Below are 14,972 nucleotides of genomic sequence, written 5' to 3' on the forward strand. Positions count from 1 at the left end.
CCAGTAAAGTACAAGGAAACAACATTGAAAAACTTTCACCACGTCAAGGAGGCAAGATACACCAAGCCCCCAATGGACTAAGGATCTTACTACTTCGATTGACAAAGTAAAAGGGAAGATCACGAGGGAGAACCATGACTGTCAGTAGTAAGGTTCCCTCACTAGAGTCATGCAAGAAAGATATCAAAAATTTTCAAGGCAAAGCTAAATTTGTCAAGAAATTTTCAAGTATCTTGAAAAGATATGAACAGGATGTATGCCCCCCTACGTTAAAGCGATCGTACACGCCTCACCGGGGGTGATTGCTTTAAAGTAGTGATACATATAAGAAATGAGAAAGGAAAGGAGCACGTTATCACAAGGATTTAGCCCCCAAGTGTGAGATAAGCCCAAGGATAATAGACACAAAACACAAAGCACAAGGTGACTTCGCTTTCCTCAGGGTCAGTATGTTGTATGATAATTCATGTATATCATATGTATGTATGCATAATTATTCTTCATTCCCCAATCAAGGAAGGTCACCTAGAAGAAGGGAACACATGTGTCTTTTGAGTCAACATGAGAGAGACCAAAAGAGATCTCAATGTTTTGCATCATCCTCAAGTAGACAACACTAAGGACAACAAATAGAAGAATGAGAATAACACATAGAAGAAGTAACAAAAGAGAGGAGGAGAGAGTCTGCTATGCTAATGAACTAGTCTAGCACATCATCTACCCCCCAATCTTGCTGATCAATATTTCGGGAAGGTAGGAAACACGCTAGAGGAGGAACATCCAACACAGCAGATGGAGCTATCACAAGATCCAAACAAGGGCTATGTTCATACACCAAGCCACGGTGTTCTTGTCTAGGAGCTAGGATAAGTGCTTTAGAAAATTCATTAGATAAATGGTTATCAACATCAACATATTCATATTCACTATCAGAAAGAATAGGAGTAACATTTTCATCATGAATAACATTTTCATCTATATCATCATCAAGATTTATAAAAATAGGATCTTTAACTCGCACAGGATCAAGACCATCATGCATCTTATGTTTAGGAGATTTCGGCTCAATCGTCGGCTGAGGAGGAAATGGAATAATACTGGCTGAAGGTGTTTTTGGGGATTGCAAAGTTTGAGAAGCGGCTGCCTGAGCTCTAAGACGACGCTTTCGTCGGCGTTCACGTGCAGAATGATTCCGTCTAGTCTTAGTAGGAAGTTGCGAAGATTGAGGAGGAGGAATGTTCCCATCCTTATCACTTGGGTGTTTAGGTTGTGGTCTCTTAGGTTGAACAATAGGAGAAGAGGAAGGTCTCTTCTCTCCATAAGAGGTAGGAGGAGGAACTGCTCCATATAAGGGAGGAATATTTGGTTTAGGAAGGAGACCAAGTCCATCATGACGAGGAGGGATAGGTCTTCTTTTAGGAAGTTTATTAATCATAGGCATAGTCACATCCATAGGGATGGGTTGGGAATATTCTTGAGGAAAGACATTAGTTTTATCTTTCAAAGGAAGAACTTCCTTCTCAAGAACAATAGGAATGTCAAGTTTGGGTGTTCTAGGTTCACTTAGAGATAGGATCATATCTTTTTTCCACTTTTGATAAGATTTGAAAAGATGATCACTTCGTGGAGGAAGAGATTCGAATTGTTTAGGCCAAAAGTAATCAATAGGAGCGCCATAAGTTCTTTCAGCTGGTTTAAAGAGACTATGATTGACAGTAACAACTTCACCATTATGGGGAAATTTCAGACACTTATGAATAGAAGAAGCAATAGCTTTCATGGAAGATAGCCAAGGATAGCCTAGCTTCACACGAAATTGTTCGGATGATGGAATAATAGAAAAGTCCACATCAAGGGATTTGTTATGGACCTCAATAGGTAATGTAATAGAACCAATTGTAGGAGAAGAAAATGCATCAAAAAGTTTCACAACCACATTTGTTTCATCATAGATCACTTGATTCAATTGCAAAGTAAAAAGAAATTCTTCAGTAATGATATTAACCATACAAGAAGGATCAATAAGCACCCCACGACAAGGTGTATTCTTGACTTTTGCAACTATATATAAAGGACCATCAGGTGCCCTGATAGTTTCACTGGAATCAAATGTGATGGAAGGTTCTTTAGGGATTTTCTGCTGCTCTACAAAGTTAATCACATTCGGAGTCATGGACACAAGATCATCAGGTGAGACAGAGGAATCAGTAGTATCAATCGCATTAGAGGTATGAGAAGGTAATGGATCAGTAAAAATCTAAAGATTTTGGTTAGGAGGAGCTACAGATGTGTTGCCTTTATCATTCACACCAGAAACAAAGATAGTATTATTATCAATCAAATCTTGAATTTTACCCTTTAAAGCAAAACATTTTTCAGTATCATGCCTAGGATGACGATGAAATTGACAAAAAGATTTTATATCAAAATAGGGTGAATTAATCTTTGCAGGGTCTATTTGCCTTATAGGAGGAAGAGTAAGCACATTTTGTTCCAATAACTTATTCATAATACTATGCAATGATTCATTCAAAGGAGTGAACTTTCTTTCTTTCTTGAAAAACTTAGAAATAGGAGGCACACCTGATGCCGCATTCACATTGTTGTTGATGATGTTTTCATTGAATTTAATGGACTCTCTGTTCGGTTTAAACTTCCCAAATGGTTGTTGACTACTATCACCCTTATCACTCGGAACCATAGGATTTGCTTGTTCCATTTGGCTCACAGTCAGTTGATAATTGTGAAGAGTTGCGCACAACAGTTGGAAAGAAGTAAACTCAGAAAACATAAGTTTTTCTCTAATATCTTTTTGTAAATTAGAAATAAAGATTCTTTGAATGTTATTGTCAGGCACTGGAAAAGAAATTTGAGCATACAAATGCTTATATCTACCAATGAAATCAGTCACTTTTTCTTTAACACCTTGTTTACAATGCATTAAATCAATCAAAGTAACTTTAGGACTTATATTGTTTTGAAATTGTTGAATGAAAGCATTTGCAAGTTGTTCAAAAGAAGTAATAGAATAAGAAGGCAATGAGCAATACCATTGTAGGGCTTTATCTCTTAATGTTCTAGTAAACAGTTTTGCAAGCAACCTTTGGTCATAAGCAAAATCAGTACATATTGTTTGAAAGGTCTTAACATGTGTTAAAGGATCACCCTTACCATTATAAAGCTCCAAATGCGGAATTTCAACATGTTTAGGGGGGATAGCTCGAACAATGTCAAGAGAAAGTGGGCTCGCAACATCAAATGTGGGCACACTAAACTTAGATTGATTCATAGAGGCAATTTGTTGCTGTAAAGAAGAGACAGTTTGTGCAAGATTGTTAATGGTCGCTTCAGTCAAAGAGTTCATATTAGACGTGTTAGATTGTGATGGAGGTGTTGTGTTATTGAAAGAAGGTAGAGAGTAAGGTGGTGGGACACTATGATAGTTAGTCATAGGAGATGATTGGAAAGGAGGAACACTACAAGGAGGAATGGAAGGGTTAAATGAATTGCCCCCTTGCGTCATGTTTATTTGTGGAGATGAAAGAGGAACACTCATTGAAGGAATGAATGAAGAAGTTGGATTGAATGAAGGAAGAGGGTTGATTGAAGAAGAAGGATTGCCCCCATGACTGGTGATCATAGGTGGAATGTCTTGTACTGAAGTAGTCATTATGTTTGATGTAAAAGTAGGTATACTAGCAATAGGAGTTGTCAAAGGAATAGAATGATTAACTTGAGTAGGAGGTTGTGTATAACCTAAAGTTTCAGCACAACTCTTCATAGGCATCACATTCGAATCCACAATGTGTGCAATACCATGCAAAATATCAATTCCATTCTTATCACTTTGAACCATACGTTTTAGACCCTCAATTAATGAAAGAGCTTCACTATCAGGGTATTCTTGAGACATCCATTGTCGAAAATCATCAAATTGGTTATCCAATTTTGAAAGTTGTTCTACAAAAACCTCATGGAGAGCTTCTTCATCATTAAGAGGATTAGAGGAATTACCCATGTCCTCGTTAAAAAGGCCATTCAAATTAGGTTCCATCTCTTCAGTAATTAAACCTTGGAAGGACTTAATTCTAAGGCTTCGTCTAACGGGAATAATGTAAGTAGGGCTTATTGTTGTAAAACTCATGCACTAAAGAAAGAGAGAAGATTTTGAATTTTAGAGGTAGCAAATTTCAATAAAATCAGCCAATCTCCTAGATTTAAGCTGTTAAATGCAATCAGGACAATCTCCCGAAATTTCGGAAAAAATGTCCGGAACCATGGCGAACGGAGTGCACACGGACCTCGCAACTTTTTTTGAAATTTTCAGGAATGAAAGTTATGATGATTTTAAAGCTAATCTGAAAAAATTGAGTGATTTTACGATCTGTAGATAGGCCAAATTAAAGTTGCAATCTCAAAATTGAACCCTACCAAGATTGTTGAAAAATGTAAAATTTGAATTTTGAAAAAGAGGGGGAAACTAAAATTTTGAATTTTATGATTTTAGAGGGAATACTGAAAGCAATGCAAGTTTCAAAATTTAAAAGTTGACTCGATTTCATGCAAAATTCGATTTTGAAGGTGGAAATCAAAGTTGTTGCAATTAAACACTTAATTTCAAAAGTCACAAACTGCAAAAATTTGAATAAAGTACTGAAATTTCGAATGAATGCTAACACACTTTTCAGATTTAGGACTGTAAGAAACACAATTTTGATATGAATTTCAATTTCAACAATTTTTGAATGATTAGAAGCCTCAATCCAAGCAATCGCTAGACCAACTTTGACTTTAATTTTGAAAGTGTTAAAATTGATAAAATCAGCCAAAATTCTGGATTTTAGCAGAAAAATACAGTAAGATCTAGCTCCCGAAATTTCAAAAAAAATGTCGAGGACGATGGCGCTCGGGGTGCACACGCTCCTCGCAACTTTTTTCCAAATTTTCAGGGATGAAAGATATTGTGATGTTATTGCGGAATCCAAAGTTACAGCCGATTTGGAGGTGTTTTGATTAGTGAAATTATCAGTCAAAGGTTGAATCAAGAAGGTCTTAAAAATTAGGGTTTTGACATTTAACCACTTAATTTTTAGAATTAAAGCACAAATATGAATTGATAATTTGCAATAGAAGGGTAGATCTGAAATAAGCATTAACAATTAAACATTTCACAAGTTTAATTACATAAAAGAAAATTTTAGGGTTTTTATGCAATCAACCTCTAAAATTTGCAAAAGATCAAACATGGAAATGTAATTAAGGAAACAAAATTTTCAGATCTAACTATGAATAATCAGAATGAGGATGTTCACGTCGGGTTCACCAAAATGTAAAGCGGAAAAATCAAACCCTAGTCGTTCTCCCCTCCCCAACTCCAAGGAGAGAGAGAAGGGAGAGTCACTAGGGTTGATGGTTTTCACTTAGGAGAGACTTTACATTCAAAAGAGGGGTTGAAACCCACAAGATCCAATCCCACACAATGCAAGATTGGATTCTATATGAGTTTCAAGGGTTAAGACATCAAGGATACCCTCTTTTGTAAAGAATGTAGATAGCAAGATTGAACTAGGAATGCATGTAAAGTAGGAAAGATTTGCTTATAAACAGAGATAGGGATATGGGATGAAGCTGCGGACCTGGAATTAGCAGTAAAATGGCGAGACGGTGCTGTTCTGCAAATTTGAGTGAAAGTTGACGGGACGATGGCGCCCGGCGTGCACACGGTCCTCCGAAAAATCCGCGAAATGAAGGGGGATCTGTTCGTATCTGCACAAGGATTCCAGATCTTCAATTACAACCGCATACCTGCAACCTACACACAGAAAAGAGAGGACGATTGGGGGGTTAGGGATGAGGGGTTTGCCTTTAGGTCAAACCCCGGTTTTGGAATTAACCAAGAAATGAGAATGCTGTAAATGTAAATGTTTGTAATGTAAACAAGTACTGATACCTTGTTGTAAGAATGTTTGTATTCTTACATGCGAAGGTGTAATGTATGTAGTATGTTGTATGTTGTATGTGATCTCCTCTTCAATGGTTGAATCCTTGTCTTGAATGCAACACTTAGCCTTGAATGGAGACTTAGAATGATCAATTGCTTGAAGAAATGCTTGAATGCTTGAATGCTTGAATGTTTGAATATCGTTTCTGCCTTTTTTCCATCTACCAAAATGGGAGAGGAAATGTAGTTTATATACTTGTCAATTAGGGCTGATAGACTGATTTTCCCGACCTTAGGCCGACCAGGAAACATTATTTTCCAATTTGCAAACTTAAAGACCCGAAGCCCCATAAGAGACCGGGCCCAAAATAGGGCCAGGGACCAGGGCGCTGGGTGCCATGGTCCCACCTCCCGGGATAGCAGGGTGCAAGGAGGATCAGGCCAGGGTGCTAAAAAATGCAGTTTTTGATGTCATGAACAAGTTTCGGGGTCTCCATTCAGGTTCCGTGTTGCATCGCCATCGTGAAGACCCAAATGCAGTCAAAATTGCAAGTGTCACAATTTTAGGACGCTACACATCCATATATGCAACATGCTCCTCCTCCTATGGGTACCTCAAACATAGGATATGGTCCAAGAAGTCGATCTCCACCTAAGAACAATTTGGAGCAACAAATCAGGGATTTACAAAAGAAAATGGAGGACATAAATACGCCGAAGCCAACATACACAATGAGAGACATATGTCCTTATCCATTTGACAAGAGCATTCCAATGCCTCCTTTTCCTACACACTTTGTGATGCCTAAATTTGATAAGTATAGAGGAAAAGGGGATCCTAAGGCACACATAAGACAGTTTTTCACAGCTTGCATTGAGGTAGCAGCAGAAGAGACATATTTGATGAGATTATTCCCACAAAGCTTAGGTGATCAAGCTATGGAATGGTTCTCCCAACTTCCACCTGGTATTAAATCATGGGGTGACTTAGCAGATGCATTTATTCAACATTTCTCCTACAACATAGAGACAGACATATCAGTCACTACTTTGTGCAACACCAAGCAAAAAGAGGGAGAGTTTTTTGCATCATTCCTACAAAGATGGAGAAATCTAGCCAGCAGATGCTCTGGTGAAATTCCACAAAAACAAATGGTAGAAATGTTCACCCAGAATGTTAACAAAGAAATTGGCTATGATCTAAGGAAAGCTTGTTTGTCCACCTTCAAGGATGTCATTGAAAAAGGCTTAGCGACAGAAAAGGTCCTAATTGAACAAGGAGTCATTAAGATATTCAAGGAAAACAAAGATGACTTTAAAGGAAAAGACAAGCCAAGATTTTGGAATAAAAACAAGAACACAGTCAATGATGGTGTTGTTGATGCCAACACAGTGCGACCCAAAGTCATCTTTTCAAGATCAAGTTCTACAAACAATCAAGTGAATACTCAAACAACTTCCAGATCACGAAGGAAGTACACTCCATTGGGAGAACCACTTGAGTCAGTTTTCAAGAAGCTTGTGGCAAACAAGGTAATCATAGTTCCAGATTTTCCTCCATATGAACCAAAGGTTAAACCAAATTGGTGGAATGATGATGAATATTGTGAATTTCATAAGAGCAAAGGTCATAAGATAGGAAATTGTCATCGAATGAAGAACATCATATAGGATCTCATTGATAGAGGTGACATTGAGATTGAGGGACATTCGTCTAATCAAGAACATGAGATGTTTAAGGAACCATTCCCAAAACATGACAAGGGAAAAGCTAAAGCCACAGAGGATCAAACCAACTATACCAAAGCATCTTACAACTATGATTCAACTATCAATCACATTTCAATGGACAATTATGTCTCTACCATTATCATCAAGGACAAAACATCTGAGAATTCTACCCAGAGACCCAGAATTGTCCTAAAAGGTGTTGGATCTTCTTTTGAACCTACCTCGGAATGTAATGTTACAACTCGTCGAGGTAAAATCACTTTGCAAGGTACTCCAACTAAAAACACCGCTTCTTCATCAACCAAACCTGAATATGACCTTGTAGAACAGTTAGGGAAGACACCTGCGCTCATCTCCATTCTTGAGCTCCTACGCATATCCCCTGCTCATAAAGCCGTTCTTGACAAAATCTTGAGAGATACTACCATTCCCACTAATCTAAACGTGGACCAGTTTCAAGCCATGGTGGGATACCTTTCCATTCCACATTCTCTTGCATTCACAGAAGCCGATGATGCCTCCGTAAGTCAGCCACATAATGCTCCACTACACATTGAAGCCTTCATACACAAACATCGAATAAAAAGAGTCCTGATAGATGGAGGAGCAGGTCTAAACATTTACACATTAAGCACTATCACACAATTGGGATATTCTGATAAAGCTGTGAATTCTACAAACAAGATCACCATTAAAGCATATGATGATGAAGAGCGTTCATCCAAGGGCACAGTCACCTTACCTCTCAGAGTTGGGCTAGTTACAAAGGATGTGGTTTGTCAAGTCCTGGATTTAAATCTCACTTACAACATATTGCTAGGACGCCCTTGGATTCATGAAATGAGGGCAGTCCCATCCACATATCACCAATGCATTAAGTTTCCTCATAATGGAGTGGAAGTAACAGTTAATGGTGATCCTAATCCATTCATATACTGCAATAACCTGAAATCAAAGACTGAGACCATCATTCCCAGTAATCGTGAGGCTGTTCCTTCTTCGGCATACATTGATCCTGAATCATTAAAACCTTCGACATCAAAACAAGGTGAGCTTAAAGGCAAATTTCAGGACAAAGGCATGGGGGAATATACTTTAAATCAGACCATGTACTTACGACAAGTCATGAGTTCCCCAAAAGAATATGGGAGACCACATCCTAACAAGCAAATCTCCATCATGATACTCAAATGGGACCCTACTACCTTTCAAAGATGGGGTGAACTAGAAGAGGAAGATTTATACCAAATGCTTTTCAGAGACAATGAAGAGGAAACACAAGAGCACATTAGTCTACCATGTGATAAATATGGCAAAGGCTTCAAAATTCTACAAAAATTTGGGTATGATGGAAAAAGCCCTTTGGGATTACGAAAGGAAGGCATCATTGAACCTTTACAACCTGAAATGACTCTCAAGAAGGAACGCTCGAAAGGACTTGGTTTCTCAACTTCCAAGGTCCACACCCAAAGGACAGAAGAAGCCTTACAAATCAAAGCTATCAAAATTCAACAAGAGAATCGCTATTCCATAGATTCCAACGAATGGGAATGGGGTTCCGACAAGTCTTCCAGTGACTACGAGCTCACCGAGACATTCAGAGAGCCAGATGAACCAACAAAAGAAGAGGAATTTTATAACAAATTTAGAGTTGGTCAAGAAATAACCCATGAGGAGTCTACACAGTCCTTGTCTCAAGGTTCTAGGTTGAAATCACATAGGATGAGAACACCTGTCCCAGAATGCGCTACTAGTGATGATAATTTGGATTCACTCATGATCGATACTGATGAGGAGAGTGCCATCTATGACCTCGATAATTACCTTGACATACCTGAATATAACTGCATCTTCACTCTTAGCCCTGCTAACTTCGAAGACATTAATGACCTTCCCCTTGTCCACCACCAACTCATTGACTAGGATCATGAAGGACCTACATAGTTTGACACATTCCAAAATGATGAAGCTTTTATTGACTATCTGGGCATACGAGATGATCTTCCCCCTCGAGACCATAAAGCGGGATACATTATAGAACTCAATAGCGTGGCATATTTTGGTGAGGGTGTCGGACCTTCCAATCGCAAAAATGTGAAAATAAGAACAAATCAAGGGTCTTATGGCGAAAACCACACTGTGGTGTTATCTGACCCCAAAAAAGTAAAAAGAAAGGACGTATCTGAGGGCGAAAACCTCTCTGAGGCACCCAAAGATGGAAGGCTCGACATTTTCCCAGCATCATATGAGGAAAAGTCATCCATGTTGGTAGAGGAGACTATCAAAACAAACATTGGTACAGAAGAGGTTCCACACAACATATTCCTAGCTCAATCACTGACAGAGTCCGAAAGGTCAAAATTCATAAGTTTCTTCAAAGAATGACAAATCAACTTCGCCTGGTCATACGCTGATATGCCTGGATTAGATCCGGATTTGGTAATGCATCATTTGACAGTCAAACCGGGGGCAAAACCAGTAAAACAGAAACTAAGAAAAATGCATCCACAAGTGGCATTACTAGTCAAAGCAGAACTTGAGAAATTACTCGATGTCGGATTCATATGCCCAATTGATTATCTCGAATGGATCTCCAACTTGGTACCTGTTAGTAAACCAGATCGCAGCATCAGAATTTGCACAGATTTCAGAGACATCAACAAAGCTTGTCCAAAGGATGACTTCCCATTGCCAAATATTGACTTGATTGTTGATCTCACAGCAGGTCATGAAATGTTATCACTGATGGATGGATTCTCTGGTTATAATCAAATAAGGATCGCACGCGAGGATCAACACAAAACATCATTTACTTGTCCGTGGGGAACTTTTTGCTGGAATGTCATGCCTTTCGGGCTAAAGAATGCAGGTGCTACATATCAAAGAGCCATGACTACTATCTTTCATGATCTCATGCACGTAACGGTGGAAGATTATGTTGACGATCTCTTGGGCAAATCAATAGACAGAAATACGCGTTTGGACATACTTTCAGTCGTCTTTGATCGGTTGGAAAAATACAAAGTAAGATTAAACCCCAAGAAATGTGTCTTTGGAGTAACCTCCGGGAAGCTCCTAGGATTCATTGTATCCAAAAGGGGAATTGAAGCTGATCCAGCAAAAGTTAAGGCCATCTTGGAGATGCAACCACCAAGAAATATCAGTCAACTTCGATCCTTACAAGGCAAACTCCAGTCCATCCGAAAATTCATAGCACAACTGGTAGATAAGTGTAATCCTTTTCAGCACCTGCTACATAAAAACATAAAATTCAAATAGGATGATAACTGTCAACAGGCTTTCCAGACGCTCAAAGATTATCTTCTAAATCCGCCAGTTCTGATGCCACCAGTTCCAGATCAACCACTGTTGCTATACATATCAGCTACTCCAACAGCACTGGGGGCACTCTTAGCACAACAAAGTGCTGAAGGCAAGGAAAAAGTAGTATACTATATCAGTCGCACATTAGTAGGGTATGAGCTAAACTACACACCAATTGAGCGTGCATGTCTCGCCGTGGTCTTTGCTTCGCAGAAATTACGACATTACATGCTTACTCATAAGACTAAGTTAGTTGCAAGGATAGACCCATTGAAATATCTTCTCAATAAGGCAACACTTACTGGGCGACTGGCCAAATGGGTAATGATTTTGAGTGAATTCGACATCGAGTATGTGGATAGAAAAGCAATAAAAGGACAAGCCATTGCAGATCAATTAGCAGATGCTCCCATGATAGATGATGTTCCTCTAAATTCAAAATTTCCAGATGAATCCATTTTGACAATGTCACATGCAAAGCCATGGCAACTATACTTCGACGGCTCATACACACAGCATGGGGCAGGAGCGGGCATCCTCTTTATAACTCCTCAAGGGGATTCTATACCAAAATCATACCGCTTATCATTTCCTTGCACTAACAATATAGCAGAGTATGAGGCATTACCAACAGGATTACGAATTGCAGTTCAATGGAAGATCCAGGAACTTCGTGTTTTTGGGGACTCCCAACTTGTCATTCGTCAAGCAACTGATGATTACCAAACAAAAGATGAGAAATTAATGCCTTATAAACAACTGGTGGATGACCTGAAACAACACTTTACAAAGATAGACTTTGAGCAGATACCAAGAGAGTAGAATCGCGCCACAGATGCCATGGCTACAATTGCTTCCCTGATTGATTTACCTCCAAACGAGACCCGCTATGAGTTCTTGGTGGATAACCTTTTGGTTCCTTCATATGAGATCATGCCTACTGAGACTATATGCGTTGTCGGTCCCGAATCCCAGTTATATGGTTCCATTTTCACATACCTACGTGACAATACTTTACCTCCTGATCTATCAAATAACCAACGTCACACTTTCATTCGCCAATCCTCTCGATATGTCATTTTAGCTGATATCCTATACCGACGAGGTCTAGATGGCACTCTTCTTAGATGTTTAGAAAGCGACGAAGCTCAAATTGCGTTACGGGAAGTGCATGAAGGGATATGTGGTCCACATGCTAGTGGTCCTACCTTGGCCAAGAAACTCATCAGGACTGGATATTACTGGCCCAATATGGAGAAAGACTCATATCAGTTTGTCAAGAAATGTAAGCAATGTCAAATTCATGGAGACCTCATACATGCGCCAGCACAAAAACTTCAACCACTTGTGTCTCCTTGGCCCTTTTATCAGTGGGGACTCGATCTCATAGGCAAGATTCACCCTCCTTCTTCCAATGGTCATAAATTCATTATCACTGCCACAAAGTATTTTACAAAAATGGATTGAAGCCGTGCCTCTCACACAAGTTACTCGAAAACAAATTGCTACATTCATCCTTAACTATATCATTTGCCGATATGACATTCCTGTTTCCATTATCACTGATAACGGGCGTCCCTTCAAAAATCAGGATGTTCGTTAACTTTGTGACCACTTCCATATTTCTCATCGTTTCTCCACACCATATTACCCCCAAGGTAATGGCCAAGTTGAGGCGTCTAACAAAACAATCCTGAAAATCCTAAAGAAGACAGTCGACGATGCTGGTCGTAATTGGCATATCCAACTTAATCCTGCACTTTGGGCCTACCGTACAAGTGTCCACACACCTACAGGAGCTACACCCTATTCACTTGTTTATGGCGTTGAAGCTATCTTGCCTATTGAGGTTGAGATACCCTCTTTATGGGTCTCTTTGTAAAACATCATCAGGGATGAAGAATATAGGGTCTCTCGCTTACAAGAGCTAGAACTACTGGATGAACGAAGACAAATTGCTTTTAATCATCTCAAGGCTTATCAACAACGAATGAGTCGCATCTACAATCACAAGGTCAAGCCTCGTACATTTGAGGTAGGTGATTTGGTTCTCAGAGAAAACCCCAAAAATCAGCAAGACAGAGAGAAGAAGGGCAAGTTCGAACCAAATTGGCTTGGTCCTTACATCATTACAACAACATATGGTTCTGGGGCATATCAGCTCTCAACTACAGAAGGTGAACCTTTGGAGGATCCTATCAACAGCATGCACCTTCGCAGGTTTTACACATAGCTCTTCAGAATATCCTAATTCAAAAAAAAAAACATTGAAAAATTGAAAAAAGTAAAGAGAAATAATTTCATCCAATGGTGAAAACCACTTCAGTGGCGCCCTGGGCAAGTACCATGGTGAAAACTAGGTCACCAGCGCCATGCATAGAGACATTGCTCCTCCCTCCTTCAGGATTCATTTTCATCACTTCACTTTGCACACACTCACAACCTATTCCTTCATAATAAACTTACCCATTCCATCATGGCTTGTTATTGATCTACCCAAGATTGGTTAGCCATTCATAATAAACATTTCTTTTCATCCCTTTTCATCCATACTAAATCAGATCCTATCTGTGGCTAAGGCAAATCCTACGTCTAGTGATGGGTGTGGAACTGAGAACATCACATGTTTCAAGGAGTACAGTTTCTTCTAGCTTTCTTCAGTCTATCCGCGCACAAATCCGCAATAAAGCCACATCTGCATCACAATCCGCAATAAAGCTTTGTCTTCTCCGCAATAAAGTATCGGTTTTATGGATTCAATCAGTTTCAGATGAGACATAGCAGCAACAATGGGCTTCAACAAATCAAATCTTTTAACAGACTTAGACAACATATGGTTCAGTGCTATCTATCCTTTCTGTGACAGTACACATTGTGACCACAATCAAATGAGACTTATACAAGTGACAAGAGACACTAAACTTGAGGACTACAGTGGATGTTGGTGTTGAGTCTTGGTTTTCTTTTGATTTCATATTTTTTGGTGACATGTCTTTTAGCTTTTCCGGGATGTCTCTGACTAGAGATTCTATCTCCAGGATGTCTTTGACTAGAAAGGCGAGGATGGGGTATCGTCACCTATTTGTATTTGTTGTTTGTGGATTGTCTCTTAGTAATGCTATGACTTGTCCAAGGATATGAGGACACTATGAGTCTAGTGTGAACTGAGGCATTCCTTGTTTGTGACTGTCTTATCTCCATGCAAACAGGTACAATGACTTTCTGGGTCGAACATATGCCTCGATTGTCATAACCTACTTGCCATAATAAAGCTCAATGATGATAATGCACAAGAAGCTCTTTCACTTTCATATCTTCTATCTTTCATCCCCCTTTCTTGATTGACTTCCATCGTCCTTCTCGAGTTCGTGTAGCCTGCTAGCACATGACTGAGTATAATGACACACCAAAAACATTTGCATTTCATATAGTTGCACCTACATTACCACATATAAGCATTTCATACATACATATAGATATCACAACTGCATCACATCATGCACACAACACCTGTTAGCACAATTTACATTTGCATTATCATATTCATCCACATTTCTCACATTCACATTTGCATCATGCATAACATGTTAAAACATAAAAGAACAAAAATATTGCATTGCATCATATACATATTTGCATCCATAGCATAAAAACAAACATCACATAAGAACATCTCATCACATAGGTACACATGCATATAGCTGCCGCAAAAATGACTCATCTCATATATATAATCAAAACGTGTCATGATACAATGATGTCAAAAAATCATATGGCTACAAAAAATCACCCGCAGGTGTCTACAATACAAAAATGGTACAACACTGATACAAAGGGAGCCCTCTATGGCTATGATGAACTCCCTCCCTCGGAGCCGCCTAGCCTCGACAGAATCTGAGCCCCTGAAGGACCTGCCCCAGGATCATCCTGCCTGTCCCCTCTATTTGGTGGTGGTGGAGGACCCATAACCCCACCA

This window comes from Cryptomeria japonica, chromosome 10 (genome assembly GCF_030272615.1).
Source record: "Cryptomeria japonica chromosome 10, Sugi_1.0, whole genome shotgun sequence".
Classification (NCBI taxonomy): domain Eukaryota; kingdom Viridiplantae; phylum Streptophyta; class Pinopsida; order Cupressales; family Cupressaceae; genus Cryptomeria; species Cryptomeria japonica.